The 14,824-nt window shown below is 40.0% G+C and overlaps 1 protein-coding gene across 11 annotated transcripts in view; it reads left to right on the forward strand.

Annotated features, from left to right (window-relative positions):
* The first annotated feature begins 244 nt into the window (after positions 1-244).
* R3HDM2 (R3H domain containing 2) overlaps positions 245-14,824 on the forward strand; it is a 125,623-nt gene continuing 111,043 nt past the window's right edge. For 5 of the 11 annotated variants that reach the window (XM_072972541.1, XM_072972544.1, XM_072972546.1 and 2 more), the window contains exon 1: positions 245-401. The gene's annotated coding sequence lies outside the window, so the exon portion shown is untranslated. The remainder of the gene's footprint in view (positions 402-14,824) is intronic. The other 6 variants (XM_072972547.1, XM_072972549.1, XM_072972551.1 and 3 more) reach the window with 2 other exon arrangements.

Here is a 14,824-nt window from a genome sequence, read left to right on the forward strand (position 1 = left end):
GGCGAGGAGGGAGGCACACAGGAAGCGGGGACGCGCCGGGCGCAGGACGCGGTGACGAATGCGCCGGACGTGGTGACGTAGCGCGCAGGCCGCAGCAGGGGGCGGACTCTGGGCCTTTCTTCCCCTTCTGAGTTTCCCCCTCCCCCCTTTTCTCCCTTTCCGGGTTTGGTTTCCCCCCTTTTCTTCCCCTCTCCCCCCTCCTTCCCAAACCCCTTTCCCCTCCCCCGCCCCAGTCCCCCTGCTCCCCCGCCCTGGGCCCTGGGGAGACCCCCACCGAGAAGAGCCCGCCCCCAGAAGCGCGCCGCCGCCGCCGGCCGTCGGGGCCGAGCCGCAGCCGAGCGGCCGTGGGCCCGGGCGGCGGGCGGAGACGCGGGCGCCCTCCCCGCTACGGCCCGCGTGAGGTGAGGCCACCTCCCGGCCGAGGGGGCGGGCGGTGCTGGCGGCCCGTGGGGAGGGGGCGTGGCGGCCCGGGCGGGCGGAGGCCCCTGGCCTGGGTTCCCCGCGCTGGTGCTGCCGGGACTGGGGGCTGTTGGTCGGGGCCCGAGGCTCCCGTGAAGGACGGTCCCCAGGCCAGAGAGGCCCGAGTGTGCGCGGGGAGCGCGGGCGAGAAGCTGGGGGCGCGGGGCGGCGGGCGGGGGGCTGGAGCCACCTGTGGCCTGTGCGGTGGGACCTAAAAACTGTTGCGCCCTTGTGGTGCTCTGGGGGTGACTAGCTCCATGTGTTTCTTGGATCTCCGTATTCCTTCAAGCTTTGCAAGATTGGGAGGGAAAGGTGTTGCAGTGTTTCAAATCGTGCTTGTGTCCGAGGTTATTACAGGGACAGAGATTTGAGTTGGAACGTTCAGGGAGATGTTTCTGGAGCTTAAAAGTTGAGCCTACGCTAAGCTCATCACTGACTGTTAAGGCTCTGAAAACTCTTCTCGAATTCATTTTCCTGTAGAGCCAAAAATTTCAACATATGCGACCATTAGCCTAGTAACTCCTCAGAATATTTATTCACTCTGAGTGAGTTGTTTTTGGGTAATGACGAGAAATGACCGGATAACAGCCCCAGAGGTTCATTAAACCAAAGAGAAGTGTGAAGAAATTTAAACTCAGATCTTGGTTGAACGTCCTTGTATATATTTTTTTCAAATAGACTTACCTAAAATTGAGAAGCCGGAGTCCTGTCTGTTGTTGGTAGGCAACATGGAAACTGGGGAGGAGCGAGGTGACAGGTTCCACTTAAGGAATGTCACCAATCCCTAACATTTTATTGTATTTCTGGATAGTCAGACTGGCACTTGAATAAGTTGTTTGTGGATCCTCTTTCTTCCTAATGCTTTTTCCCCGGCCTTTGTTTTCTTTCTACTATATTTTCATTTTTTTCCCCTTGTGGAGTCTGGGGCATCAAGACTAGCATGGCTTAGATAGTCAATTCAGTTCATTTTTTTCACTATTTTTTTCTCCAATTCAGTTCATTTTTGTTGCATTTTTCTTCCCTTGTTGCTGTTCTCCACAGGGTTGAGAGGACAGAGAACTTTTCTTGAAGGTCTGATAAACTGTCAGCAGAAGTTAAAATTCAGAGTTACAATTCTGTGTCCACTGTATGATCTGTATTAGAGATCTTCAATTTAAAACAAAAATTTTAAAGCTTTCATATATAAAAATAGGGTGACTGATATTGTTTTAATTGAAAAGAGTCGGAAGAGGAGATCTTGGCTTCCTGTCTCTATCAGAGTAAAAACCAGAGACTTTACAATTGTCTTTAAAGCCCAAGATCTGTAGCACTCTTTCCCCCTCCCAATATACTCACTGATCTCCTGGCTGTTCCTTGAACACATCAGGCACACTTCTGCCTTGGCAGCTGTGCACTTCTTCCCTGGATTTTCCTGAATCACCTTTTCCTTATAAAACTGCGTAACCTTGTCCCCTCACCTCCTTCAGGTCTTTACTCAAGTGTCACTCTTAACAGTGACATTTCCTTGGCTGTCTAAATTGCAAAGCCCCCTCCTCCACATATATTTACATAACTCCCTGTCCCACTTCTTTGCTTTTCTTCCCTCCTTATCCATTATCAGCCTATAACATACCATATATATTTAGTCTCTTGTGTTAGAAAGTACTTCAGTAGATAGTCTTGTTTTGTTGATGTGTCTTCAGCATTTAACAGAGCACTTGACATGCAGTAGATGCTCAGCAAATTTATTGACTGAATAGAAAAAGAAATTTATTCTTGAACTCTCATTGTCATGAATTTCTGATCATGATTGGAGATGCGGAGTGGATTTTCAGTAGGATTGTGTAAGGTACTTTTTGGAAGAACTTGAGCTTTTTTTTCTGTCAGTTCTTGCCACATTTCTCTTTTGATAGAAGTATTGTGTGTTCAGGTCATTGAATGAAGCACTTTGAGGGCAGAGAGAATTGAGTGTGGAGATCTTTGGTGCTGATGGTCTTGGAGGAAGATTATCTCCGATGTCCTGTGGTCTGAATTTTTACTGCTCCTGGCTCTCCCCTTGAGGTTTGTTTGCATTTTTGTTGAGATAAATATCACCATTCTTACCTCTGAACCCAGAGAGCTGAGCATGCTGGTTCCACTTTGAATTTTTCAGTAGACTGAATAAATTAGTATTTATAGTCTGGGCTGTTTGGGTTAGATTTTTTCCCCCATTCATGTGGAGATGGTTGAGCTTGAAAACTTTAAGGCTAGCTTTCTCTAACAATGGTGGAATGTTTGGTGTCTGATCCTTGTTTCCGCCAATCCATTTTTGGGGTCATTTTTAGCAACTAAATTATACTAAATCTGAAGGTAAAAGGAGCTGGCCCCCTGAGTCCTGTGGATTATCCCTTGTTTGTTTTTTCCTTTCTTGATTGGTGCATCTGTTACCTTCATTGACCTTCTGGCTAGAGTGGCCTGGATGAGATTTCTCTTTGGGGCTGTCCTGGCCACTGTTTTCCAGCTTAGGAAGGCAAAAGAAGTGAGGTAGTGGTTTTAACACTTTGTGGGAATGCTGGTGCAAAGTTAGATTTTTGCTTAAACTTTTGCTAGGACATTGAAAACAGCTAGGCCTGTGAGAGAATGGTTTGGGTCAGGGGGTGGGAGAGTTGGGGAGAATTGGGGGATCTTGTATCTATTGACTGGGTCTGGTTCTGTTATTATTAGTGTAAATAAGTAACAGTGTCAAAAGTATGTTAGTTGTCATTTTGTGAAAAATTTCTGCCATTATTTTGGCAGATAGGTAAAAGCTCTACTGCACTTCTCTTGTCACTTTTAAAATCCTTTCACAAAGTTTCTAGGAAGTCTTTCTCAGGCCCCAGAGATATTCAGACACCTCTGTGCCCTGTTCTCACTCCTTAGAGATAAATACTGAGTACTGATGTTTCAGTGTAGGTAATGGTTTCTGAATGATGAACTTACTCCCGTTCCAGATCTTGTCAGGAACTCAATGAAAGCTTTCAGGAAAACGCAGATTTTGAGGAACGCATTTTGGTTGCATGGTCCCAGGAAGTACAGAGGAGAGAGTTTTGTGAAACTGTGTTTGTGTGCTTTCTTAATGAGGTTTTCCTGTGTACTTGAAAGATGGGGTAAAGGACTAAGCGTCCGCCTGTGGAATGTGCTGCCCACTTATAAGTAAGAAAAATAACTGGACTCATGGCTTGAATATGTGTGCATGAATACAGTTGGTGGGTCTAATTTTAGAGGCCTTTTTCATGCCCGGTGGCCTTAGTATTTTCCTCTAGCTATGTCCTTCTCACACTCTGTCAAGAAAACATTCCACTTAATATAGTCTTCTGGTGGTTACCTTTTGTTCTTACAATGGTTGCCCCTTTAGCAGTGTAGCACTTGTTTCATCTCTCCAATAAAGTTACTCTGTCCATTCCTTCTTTTTTTTTTTAATTTTTAATTATTTTTTGTAGGGGGAGGTAAACTTCTTTATTTTTAGGGGAAGTACTGGGAAATGAACCCAGGACCTTGTGTATGCTAAGCATGCGCTCTACCACTTGAGCTATATCCTCCCCGCCGTCCATTCCTTCTTAAGTATGAGTTTACTTCTAAAAACAGGTATAGATAGGAAAGATTTCTTAACCTTGATCTCTTTTGACTCCTCTTTGAGTTCCCTTAGATTTCCTTAGCATGTATCTGTTTTCTCCAACACTTAAAAAAATTAATGTTGAAAGCCCTTAGTTACAATAACATGCAGTGATTTCACCGTTTTTACTTGGGGTGTGTGAAAGGAAAGATTCTGAGATGCTTCCTAAATCCAGGAGTTCTTTGTGCTTTTTGCAAGATCTCTTGAGTTGTTCAGTCCAGTTGTTTGAACCTATACTGGAAAAGCTGTTTAAGCTTTCAGGTTTTGACAGTAAGTTTCCCAGAGTGCTTTTCTGTGCTTTTAAAAGAACTGATCAAATTGGGAACCCCAGCCTAGAGATGAGAGAGGATAAGGAGAAAAGGTACAAAAGCCTCAAGCAGTCTTGTCTCCTAATAGTCAAAACACTTCTGGTATTTTTAAAGGACTCATCTTATTCTATTCCTCCTTAGTTTGCTAACTACAAGAAAATAAAAAAAAAATCTTTTCAGTCCCTTTAATTGCTTGCTTGTTTGTCACACTGTGATGTTTCTAAATTGTCAAAGACTTTGATTTTTTTTTCCTGGGAGACAATTTCAGGCTTCTCTGGGTATTTTCTTGGGGTAAAAAAATGAAGCTAGTTGTTAAATGCCCTTGTATGGTCTCTACCCTGATGTAGACCAATAGTCTGATCCTTCCATTTCTCTAAAGGCATTAATAGTATGTTTTACAGCTTGTTTTTGTTTTGTTTTTCATTGGAGACCTCAAAATCTTTTGCAGGCAAGTAAAAACTAGTTTTGCACCCGTGCAGTTACTCTGAGGTCCCAAAAGATCTCAGCTTAAGTCCTTATCCTATAGAGCTGAAAGTGTAGAGATAAGTGAGGTAATCATCAGGGTTTAAAATAACTCAGTTTCTTTCTTACTTATTTATTTATTCATTTATTTATTTTTATTGAGGTATAGTCAGTTTACAATGTTGTGTCAATTTCTGGTGTACAGCACAATGCTTCAGTCATACACAAATATACGTATATTCATTTTCATATTCTTTCTCACCGTAAGCTGCTACAAGATACTGAATATAGTTCCCTGTGCTATACAGTAGAAACTGTTTATCTATTTTATATATACCAGTCAGTATCTGCAAATCTCTAACTCCCAGTTTATCCCTTCCTACCCCACTCAGTTTATTTCTGATTGATGTTTGTTGATTGTGAGCCTGTAGTGGGCAAAGAAAAGAAAAAGCTGGTCTGCAGACTAGTCAAATTCTATTTTGATTTTTTGGAGGTAATTTTGCTCCCACTATTAGTCTTCTGTACAATTCTAATCTAGTGTACAGAATAGACTTAACTTCATAACTAGTTTACTCTGCCACTTGGTTCATTATCTTCCTTGTATGGATGCTTTTGGTATATTTCAAGGTTGCTAACATTTGTGCTGGAGTATGTATTATTAGTAAGCATCAAAGCCATATTTCGTATCTGCAGAGCACTTTCTCTTTCCTAAAAGCTTATCAGACCTTAAAGTAATATCAGCATTCATATTAAAAGACTAGATTTTCCAAGTACGAAGTTCATATTTTTGTGGGGGCAGTGTTTTTGTTGCATTTGTTAGTTGTAAGAGTTTCTGCATCGTTTTGGCATGTGAGCAGCATTATGGGCATTCTTCGTGACTTGGAGAAGGGTGGTTCAGACTTGGGTAAGCTTCATAACAGAGCTAGGAGGAAAGTAGTCAAGGCAGTGACAATTCAAACGTAAGGGATGCATTTGAAATACATTCGCTCCCCATACTCACAAATTATACTTTCTCCTTATCCTTCCTTTGTGATTCTGTAGGAAAAGGCAAAAATGTCTAGGACAGTAATCAGCTGATAACTTCCAGGAAGCAGTGTTCTATGGATGGGTAGTAGGTGAATGTACACCTCTACAAGAAGTCACTTAGTGTTTCTAGAGCTGTTGGTGGAGCAGCTCCCAGCAGTCATCAAAATCAGTGGAAAGAACATGGTGGACCTTATTAAATCTAATGGACTTCTTTTCATTCTTATCTTATTCTAGTTTTTTGGAGCTTTTGTCATTGTTGACCCTTCTCTTTCTTGAAGTGTTTCAGTGACACCACTTTCTTTTCCATTTGCATTCCTGGCTCTTTTTCTCCTGCTCATCTCTTAAGTGTGTGTTTTTCGTAAGGTCGCTGTTGTATTCTCCCTCTCTGATTCTTGAACGTTAATGGCACAAGCATCTCTTGGAGAATTTGTTAAAAATGAATGCTTTCAAAAGCTTTCATGATCTTTCCCCTGCCAGTTGCTCTGACTTTCCTTGTACTACACTTTCCTTTTCTTACTATTCCTTCATTACATTCCTCTTGTTTTATTACCTCCATAGCACTTCCCACTATCTTAAGTTACCCTGTTTATTTTCTTGTCTACAGTCTGGCTATACCTAGCACCCAAAACTTATGAGTACAAGGAACTGGTTGTATTCCTAGTGCCTAGAATAGTCCCTCAGTGCACATTTATGGCATGAATGAAATGTGGGCTCTTAGGCCTTATCACTAGAGATTTTGATTTAGTAGGCGTAGGATGGAGCCTAGGAATCTGTATTTTAACAAACATTCCAGGTGTTTCTGATGCCTCTGGTAGTTTGTCTGGGATGACGTTTAGAAGAGCATCACATAGTCTGTCAGTCTCATCCACCCTGATGGTTTCACTCGGCGTCTGTTATTATAAGCTGACAATTTGTGAGTCTCTGTGTCCAGTTCTGATCTCTCGCCTGAGCTCTAGCCCATTTATTCGATGGTCTCTTGAACATCTCCGTTTAACTGTTACACAGCACCTCAGACTCAACATCACAAGAGCAAAAATAATTTTTCCATGAATATCTGTTCTTTCTCGGTTCTTTTTTCTTTGAATCATACCACCTAGATGCAAAGCCAGAAACCAGGATGTCATACTTGAGTCCTTACTCTTTAACATCCAATAATGATAAAGTTATGTAGCTGCTTATCTCCTCAATTTCCCTTGAATCTTTTCATTTCTCTCCATCAGCACTGCCATTTCCTTAGTTCATGAGATCACCATCTCTTATCTGGATAACTCTGATGGCCTTTAACTGGCCTCCTTCCTCTAGTCTTGCTCCTAATATTTCGTTGAGTTTTGTATGAAAATCTGTTATTTTCTTTTGCTTAAAACTTTTAAATGTCTTGTTCCTAGTACAAAGAAAGGCAAAAGATTTTTTAAAAAATGTGGCTACTTTATCTCACTTGCCTTATACTTTGCTGTTTTCCCTTTGCTCTCAGGGTTAGGCTTCAGCTACAGATGAATTACTTACTCTTTTACTTTCCCCTTTCTCACACCTTGCCTTGGGGTACACCATTGTTTCAGTTGGGCACCTCTCCACCTCAAAACAATGACAGAAACCCTCTTTGATTTAGGTGTAATGTTCTGGAACCCTTCCAGGGAATCCCAGACCTCTCATTTTGTCTACCTCTTTTCCACAAAGTTGAATTCCTCTTTGTCTTCACCATATTTCCCTCTGTATGTTCCATTCCGAGTTTCCTGCTCTCACTGAAGTTAAATTTGCTAGGATCGTGATCTCTCCAGTGCCAAGAGAGCTCTCTAGAGCATGTGATTTTTGTCTACTAGCTACAGGGAAAAGAGAAAGAAAAAATTAGATGATTTGAGACATATATTCTAGAGGTGTGTGTTCTAGATCGTGATTTTGGCAGTTGTTTTGCCCCTCGTAGCTAAACTATACCCAAGAGAGATCATTATTAGAGTCTTGATTTGGGCCAGAGCTGTAAGGCCAACAACTGAAATCCTGAACGAAGTTTTTGCCCTTGGTGCCTGTACCACCAAAGTTTTACCTTTTCCATTATCATGGTATCTTCAGCCTTGTATTAGTTACCCCCCTTTCCAGTTCTTATTTTCCTTCCAGAGTTACTTGGTTTAAAATTTATTCTTTGTGTTTTACTCTCCGTCCTAGCAGTATTTTTGACTGTAAAGAAACAAGACAGAGAGGGTTTGCGCTTGGAGTGTTTTCCTTATATGATAGTGCAGAAATATTTTTTCTTTCTTTTTAACTGAATGAGTATGAGGGCTGAAAAATTAAGTGTAATTGACCAGTAAGACAGGAGGACTGAAAAAGAAATCCAACCTGTTTGGTTTCTGTATGCTTTGTGAGGGAGTAAAATCAGAGCCAGTGCTTAACTCTTGAATTTTTAAGACCCTTTTTGAAGTTCTCTGAGGCTTTGCTGAGTTTACCCTCATTAACTCTTGCTGAATCAGTGTCTTTGTATGTAAAATGGAGTTGATGGTTTGTTTTCTTCTGGAGTACAGGATGACTTTTGGAAGTATTTCAAGGTTAAGTACAGTAATACTTCTTGATACATGTACTGATTTAAAATGTAAACACTTGAGATTGAAGCTGCACTTAATGGATTCTTAGGCTGGCTTCAATAGTTTACTTTACCTATAGTTAGTAGATAATACAAAAAGGAACAAAGAGGTATCTACAGATATTAATGAGCACACTTTCCATGTACCTGGGATGTATTTACATCTGTTTGGTGGCTACAGTCAGCAAGCATAATCTACTTCACTGAAGGACGGTCTATATTAAACATGATCAGATTACTAGTCTTAATAGTGTTCTCTAGTGTTGGGTAACAGAATAGCATTGAAGTTAATATTGGCAGAGAGAAAATATTGCTTTATTTCTTCGTGCTCTAATTCTTCCTTTTTCTCTTTGGCATTAACATTGCTTTTATTAGTTTTTTAAAGGTTGAGAAATGGCAATTGTCTTTTCAGTTTAGCGGACTGGCTGGATCATAGGATCTGTTCAGATCAGTAATGTATTTTAGGCCATGAGTTTCTTCTGTTTCTTCTGTTCTGTCCTTTATTGTTGACTTGTGTTTTGCTCAATTCCCACAGTAGGGGACACAAATTTAGCCATATATATATGTACACATAACGTACACACACACACACGTACACACAACACGCGCGCGCGCGCGCACACACACGTACACACACACAGTCTGCCACTTGAGGCCCTCTGGAAAGATTATAGATTTTCAATTAAGAATTACAGGCATTCACTTGCCACTGTTTCGTCTTACCAACCCAGCTGTTTTCACTTAACATAGATCCAGTCCTGTTAGTTAACTGCTTTGGTGCACTGTGAGCCTATTATGTAGTATTTGCTTAGAAATCGGAGAAACTCAGTTTATTTTTAGTCTTTGTTAGAATAAACATCACCTATATGTTTTCTTTCCAGGACAGTTCTTTGTTAGAAAATCTTGGGGGAGGGTATAGCTCAAGTGGTAGAGCATGTGTTTAGCACGCATGAGGGCATGGGTTCAATCCCCATTACCTTTCCTACAAACAAACAAAGGAACAAACATAAACAAACCTAATTACATCCCCCTCAAGAAAACAAAACAAAAACAAAAACCCAGCATGTTAGAAGATCTCTTAGTTTCTGGTTTTTCTGTATTTTTATAGTAGAAAGAGTGATCTTCAAGTCAGATTTGCAGAACTGCTTCCAAAGTAATACTTAAAGAAAATTTATGAAAAGAGCAACTCATTCATTTACTCAAATGTTCAGTAGGTACCTGTTATTTGTTAGATGTTGTGTTATATGCTGAAGATACTAAGATAGGTGCGACACTGTCTCTATCGTCAAGGAGCTCATGTTTTATAATAGATTACAAAAAAATAAGTAAACTACAAGGTCGTAAGTGTTATGAGGTAGTGATAAAATGTAATATGAGAACAAGGAGGAGGAATGCTTAACTCTGAATGACAGGATCAGATTCAGCTTTTCAGAGGAGATATAGTTTGAATTGAGTCTCAATGTATTCATTAATTCAAGCAGCATATCAGTAGATACAGTATTAGGTTCTGGGGATGTAAAAGAGTAAGACATAATCCTTACCTTCAGAGGGTTTAGGCAGACCAGTTAATCAGTGATACTGCAGCCTGATGAACTCTGAACTAGAGAAATGCACAAGGTGCTTTGGAAACACAATGGAGATCTGGAAAGACTTTCTGTCAGGGGGTTATGAACCTTGACGGGCAGACAGGAGTTGGCCAGGTAGAGAAGTTTGGGGAAGAGGGTTCGAGGGAGGAACTGCCTGTATAAATGATGGGGGTGTAGAGCAGAGCAGCATGATACCTTTGACAAAGTGCAGGGAGCAGGATGTGCCTACACATGGGATGTTTTTGGAAATTAGTTAAGATAAAAGGCTATAGAGATAAGTAGGGAGACCTAATCTTGAAGACCTTTTTTGATAGGCTGAAGGTTTTAACTTTTGTCTTAAACTATAAAAACTATTGAAGGATTATTTTTTTGAAAGATTGCTTTTAGCAGTTTGGCAGCTGGATTGAAAAATAGACTAGAATCAGGGAATCCAGTTTAGGGACAGTCAAAATAATCAAGATAAGAAATAGGTTCTAAAGAGGTCCTGCAAGCTCACAGGGATGAACCAATTAAAGAGATATTTAGGACATAGAATCTGTTAGACTTGGAGATCTGTGTATGTGTGTGAGTACAGTTGTGAGAGGGATGAGCTCTTGGATAACTCCTAGTTTTCTGGGTTCCATGCCAAGATGGATGGTGACATCATTTATGAGTTAGGGAATACAGGAAGATGCATGTTTGGGAATAAAGGTGAGGTGTTTTGTTTTGGACTGGTGGAATTTGAGGTACCTGTGGAACCCTGTGGAAATGCCTGATAGGAAGTTAGATGCACCAGTCTGGAGTTGGAAAGAGAAATTGGGACTGCTGCGACATTTGGGAGTCAACAGTGTATATACATTGTAGGTGAAGTGATGGGTTTTGTTTATCCAAGGATCGTGTTGAGACTGAAGAGCTGAAGGCTGAGGAAGGAGTCTTGGAGAACACTGACACTTAAAGATGTGGCTGCTAGCAGGGGAGCCCTGGAAGAAAACTGAGGAGGCCAGGAAGGTAGATAGAAAACCAAAAAAGTTTAAATGATAGGAACTTAGAGAAGAAACTTTCAAGGAGGAGGAAAAGAATTGTGTCAGTGTGTAGTGAAGTGGTCAAGTATAAAGACACTTGGTGCTGGATTTGGCACTCGGTCATTGGTGACATCAGTGAGATCAGGGTCACTGAAGTGGTGAGAGCAGAGACCAAATTGTTTTGGGCTGTGGAATAAATAGGAGATGGGAAAGAAAAGGCAGATAAGCCCTGTATTACAAGATGATTGCAGAGAGATGGAGAGAGAGGACAGTAGGGAGGGCATGTGGGGTTCAAGGAAGAGTTTTTTAAGATGAGACATTTGAGCAAGACAATAGAGAGTGATGATAATGAAGTGAGGTCTTTGAGGATGAAGAGAAGATAAAATCCAGAGCACAGGTAGATCAATTGTTATTGATCTTCGTTAAGATAGAAGGAGAAGGTAAAGAAAGGGGTGGGGACAAATATTTGGTAACTGAACAAAGGAATTTGAGGGAGCGCCAGTCTTAGGATCTTGATATTCCTTTTGATGGAGGAGACATCATTTTGAATGAGGGGGCTTGTGTGTTCCAGTAAAGAGGGTTTGTAAAATAGGGACCTTGAGAAGAGAGCCGAATTTGGATAGCTTGACAGAATAGGTGGGATAGTTGACAAGGAGTTTGTCAGGCAAAGATAAGGTGGAAATGCATTTCAAGCAGATAGAGTAGCTTGGACAAAGACCCAGGAGTATTGAAGAATGGTATGTATGGAGAGGTAACATTATTTTGAATGGCTGGAGAGGATGTATATAGAGCCTAATTTTATGCTAGACTTTAAGAGCTATATTAAGACATTTGGAATAGTTTAAGGCAAAGAGGAACCTCTGGAGATTTTAATTAGAGAAATGGAATGATTGTTTTATAAAGGTAGCTCTGGTAGCAACTTGGAGAAATAACCTCCAGGGGATTTAAATTAGAGGAAGAGACACTTGTTAGGAGGCTATTGTAGTAGGCTGTGCAGAAGATGTTGAAATCAGGATAGACCTGAGTATGATGGGTAAGAAACAACCCCTAAACCTCGACAGCTTGAAACAACAGTTTCTCATTCACACTACATGTGTCCATCAAAGATAGCTTAGAGATTTTAGTTATTCAGGGATAAAGGCTGAAAGAGCCTAATAGAGCAGCCACCACTGGAACATAGCCTGCTGTTCTCCTGGATGCAGAAAAGAACTCTGGAGGTCTTGTCCCATTAACTGAATTCTCTGCCTGTAAATCATGGGAGTGGAGAAGAGGGTATAGGAGCTGAGAAGATGAGATGGATCCAGGAGATGGTACCAGAATTTGGAGATTGGTTATATATGGGAGGAGAGGGAAGGAATTGTGAATAGATGACTCTCAATTTCTGTCTTGGGTCACTAGGTGGTGTTCCTAACTGAGATAAGAAAGGGGGCAGGTTTTAGGAGCACCTAAATATATAAAGTAAATTTTAACAGACCTAAAGGGAGAAATAGACAGCAATATAATAATAGGGGACCTTAATACCCTACTTTCATCAGTGGATAAATCATCCAGACAAAATCAATAAGGGAACATTGGCCTTAAATGATAGGTTAGACTAGATGGATTTCACAGACATGTACAGAGCAATCCATCCAACAGCAACAGAATGCACCTACATGGACCATTCTCTAAGGTAGATGATATGTTAGGCCACAAAACAAGTCTTCATAAATTCAAGAAGATTGACTCATATCAAGAATCTTTTCTGGCCAAAATGGTATGAAACAAGAAATCAATTACAAGAAGAAAACTGGAAAATTCTCAAGTAAGTAGAGCTTAAACAACATGGTACTGAACAACAGGTCAAAGAAGAACTAAGATAAGTTAAAAAATACCCAGAGACAAATGAAAATAGAAATGCGATATACAAAATACAAAACCTATGGGATGCAGCAAAAGCACTTCTAAAAGGGAAGTTCATAGCAACAAATGCGTACATTAAGAAATAAGAGAGATTTCAAATAATCTAATTTTTCACCTCCAGGAACTAGAGAAAGAAGAACAATCTAAACTCAATGTTAGCAGAAGGAAGGAAATAAATAACAGAGTAGAAATAAATGAAATAGAGAAATAGTAGAAAAGATCAATGAAATGAAGAGCTGGCTTTTTAAAAAGATAAAATAGAGAAACTTGTAGGTAGACTTACCCAGGAAAAAAGGGGATTCAAATCAGAAATGAAAGAGACATTAATACCTGGTAACTCAAGAGACTACTATGAACGGTTATTTACCAATAAATTGGACAACCTAGAAGAAATGGATAAATTCCTAGAACTGTACAACCTACCAAGACTGAATCATGAAGAAATAAAAAATCTGAACAGACCCGTTACAGGCATACCTCATCTTATTGAGCTTAGCTTTATTAAGCTTTGCTGATACTGTGTTTTTACAGATTGAAGGTTTGTGGCAACCCTGCATTGAACAAGTCCGTCACTCCCATTTTTCCAACAGCATTTGCTCACTTCATGTCTCTGTGTTACTTTGGTAATTCCCGCCACGTTTCAAACTTTTCTTACTTGTTATGATGATCTGTGATGAGTGATCTTCAGTGTTACTCTTGTATTGTTTTAGCAATAAAGTATTTTTAAATTAAGGTATGTACTTTTTTTTAGACATAATGCTGTTGTTGCACACTTAATAGACTACAGTATAGTATAAACATAACTTTCGTATGCATTGGGAAGCCAGAGGATTTGTGAGACTTGCTTTATTTTGATATTTGCTTTATTGCAGTGGTCTGGAACTGAACCTGCAGTATCTCCAAGGTATGCCAGTACTAGTAAGAGTTTGAATCAGTAACCAGAAACTTCCCAACAAACAAAAGTCCAGGACTAGATGTCTTCACTGGTGAATTCTACCAAACAGTTAAAGAAGAATTAATACTGATCCTTCTCCAACTCTTCCAAAATACAGAAGAGGAGGAAAAACTTTCAAACTCATTTTATGAGGCCAATATAACCCTGGTACCAAAACCAGACAAGGACACTACAAGAAAGAAAATTAAAGGCCAATATCCTTGATGAATATTGATGCAAAAATCCTCAACAAAATAGCAAACTGAATTCAACAATACATTGAAAGGATCATACAGCATAATCAAGTGGAATTTATTCCAGGGATGCAAGCACGGTTCAACATCTGCAGATCAGTCACTGTACTGTGGTACACCACGTAAACAAAATGAAGGATAAAAAACATACGATCATCTCAATGGTGCAGAAAAAGCATTTGACAGAATTCAGCATCCATTTATGATACAAACTGGACAAAGTGCATATGGAGGGAATGCACCTTAACATCATAAAAGCCGTATATTACAAACCCATAGCTAATGTGTTACACACAACTGAAGCTGAGAGCTTTTCCTCACCACTTTTATTCAACATAGTATTGGTAATCTTAACCAGTGCGCTTGGGCAAAAAAAGAAGTAAGAGGCATTCAGATCAGAAAGAAGTAAAACTCACTATTTGCAGATGACATTTGTAGAAGACTAGACACTACACCAAAAAACTGTTAAAACTAATGAATTCAGTAAAGTACAGAATACAAAATCAGTATACAAAAATTAGTTGCATTTCTATACACTAATAACTGTCAGAGAAATTTAAAAAACAATCCCATTTTTAATTGCAGCAAAAAGAATTAAATACTTAGGAATAAATTTAAATAAGGAGGTGAAACTATATATGACATTGATGAAAACTATGACATTGGTGAAAGAAGTTGAAGAAGTTACAGATAAATGAAAAGGTAGTCTCTGC

Source organism: Vicugna pacos, chromosome 12, assembly GCF_048564905.1.
Source record: "Vicugna pacos chromosome 12, VicPac4, whole genome shotgun sequence".
Classification (NCBI taxonomy): domain Eukaryota; kingdom Metazoa; phylum Chordata; class Mammalia; order Artiodactyla; family Camelidae; genus Vicugna; species Vicugna pacos.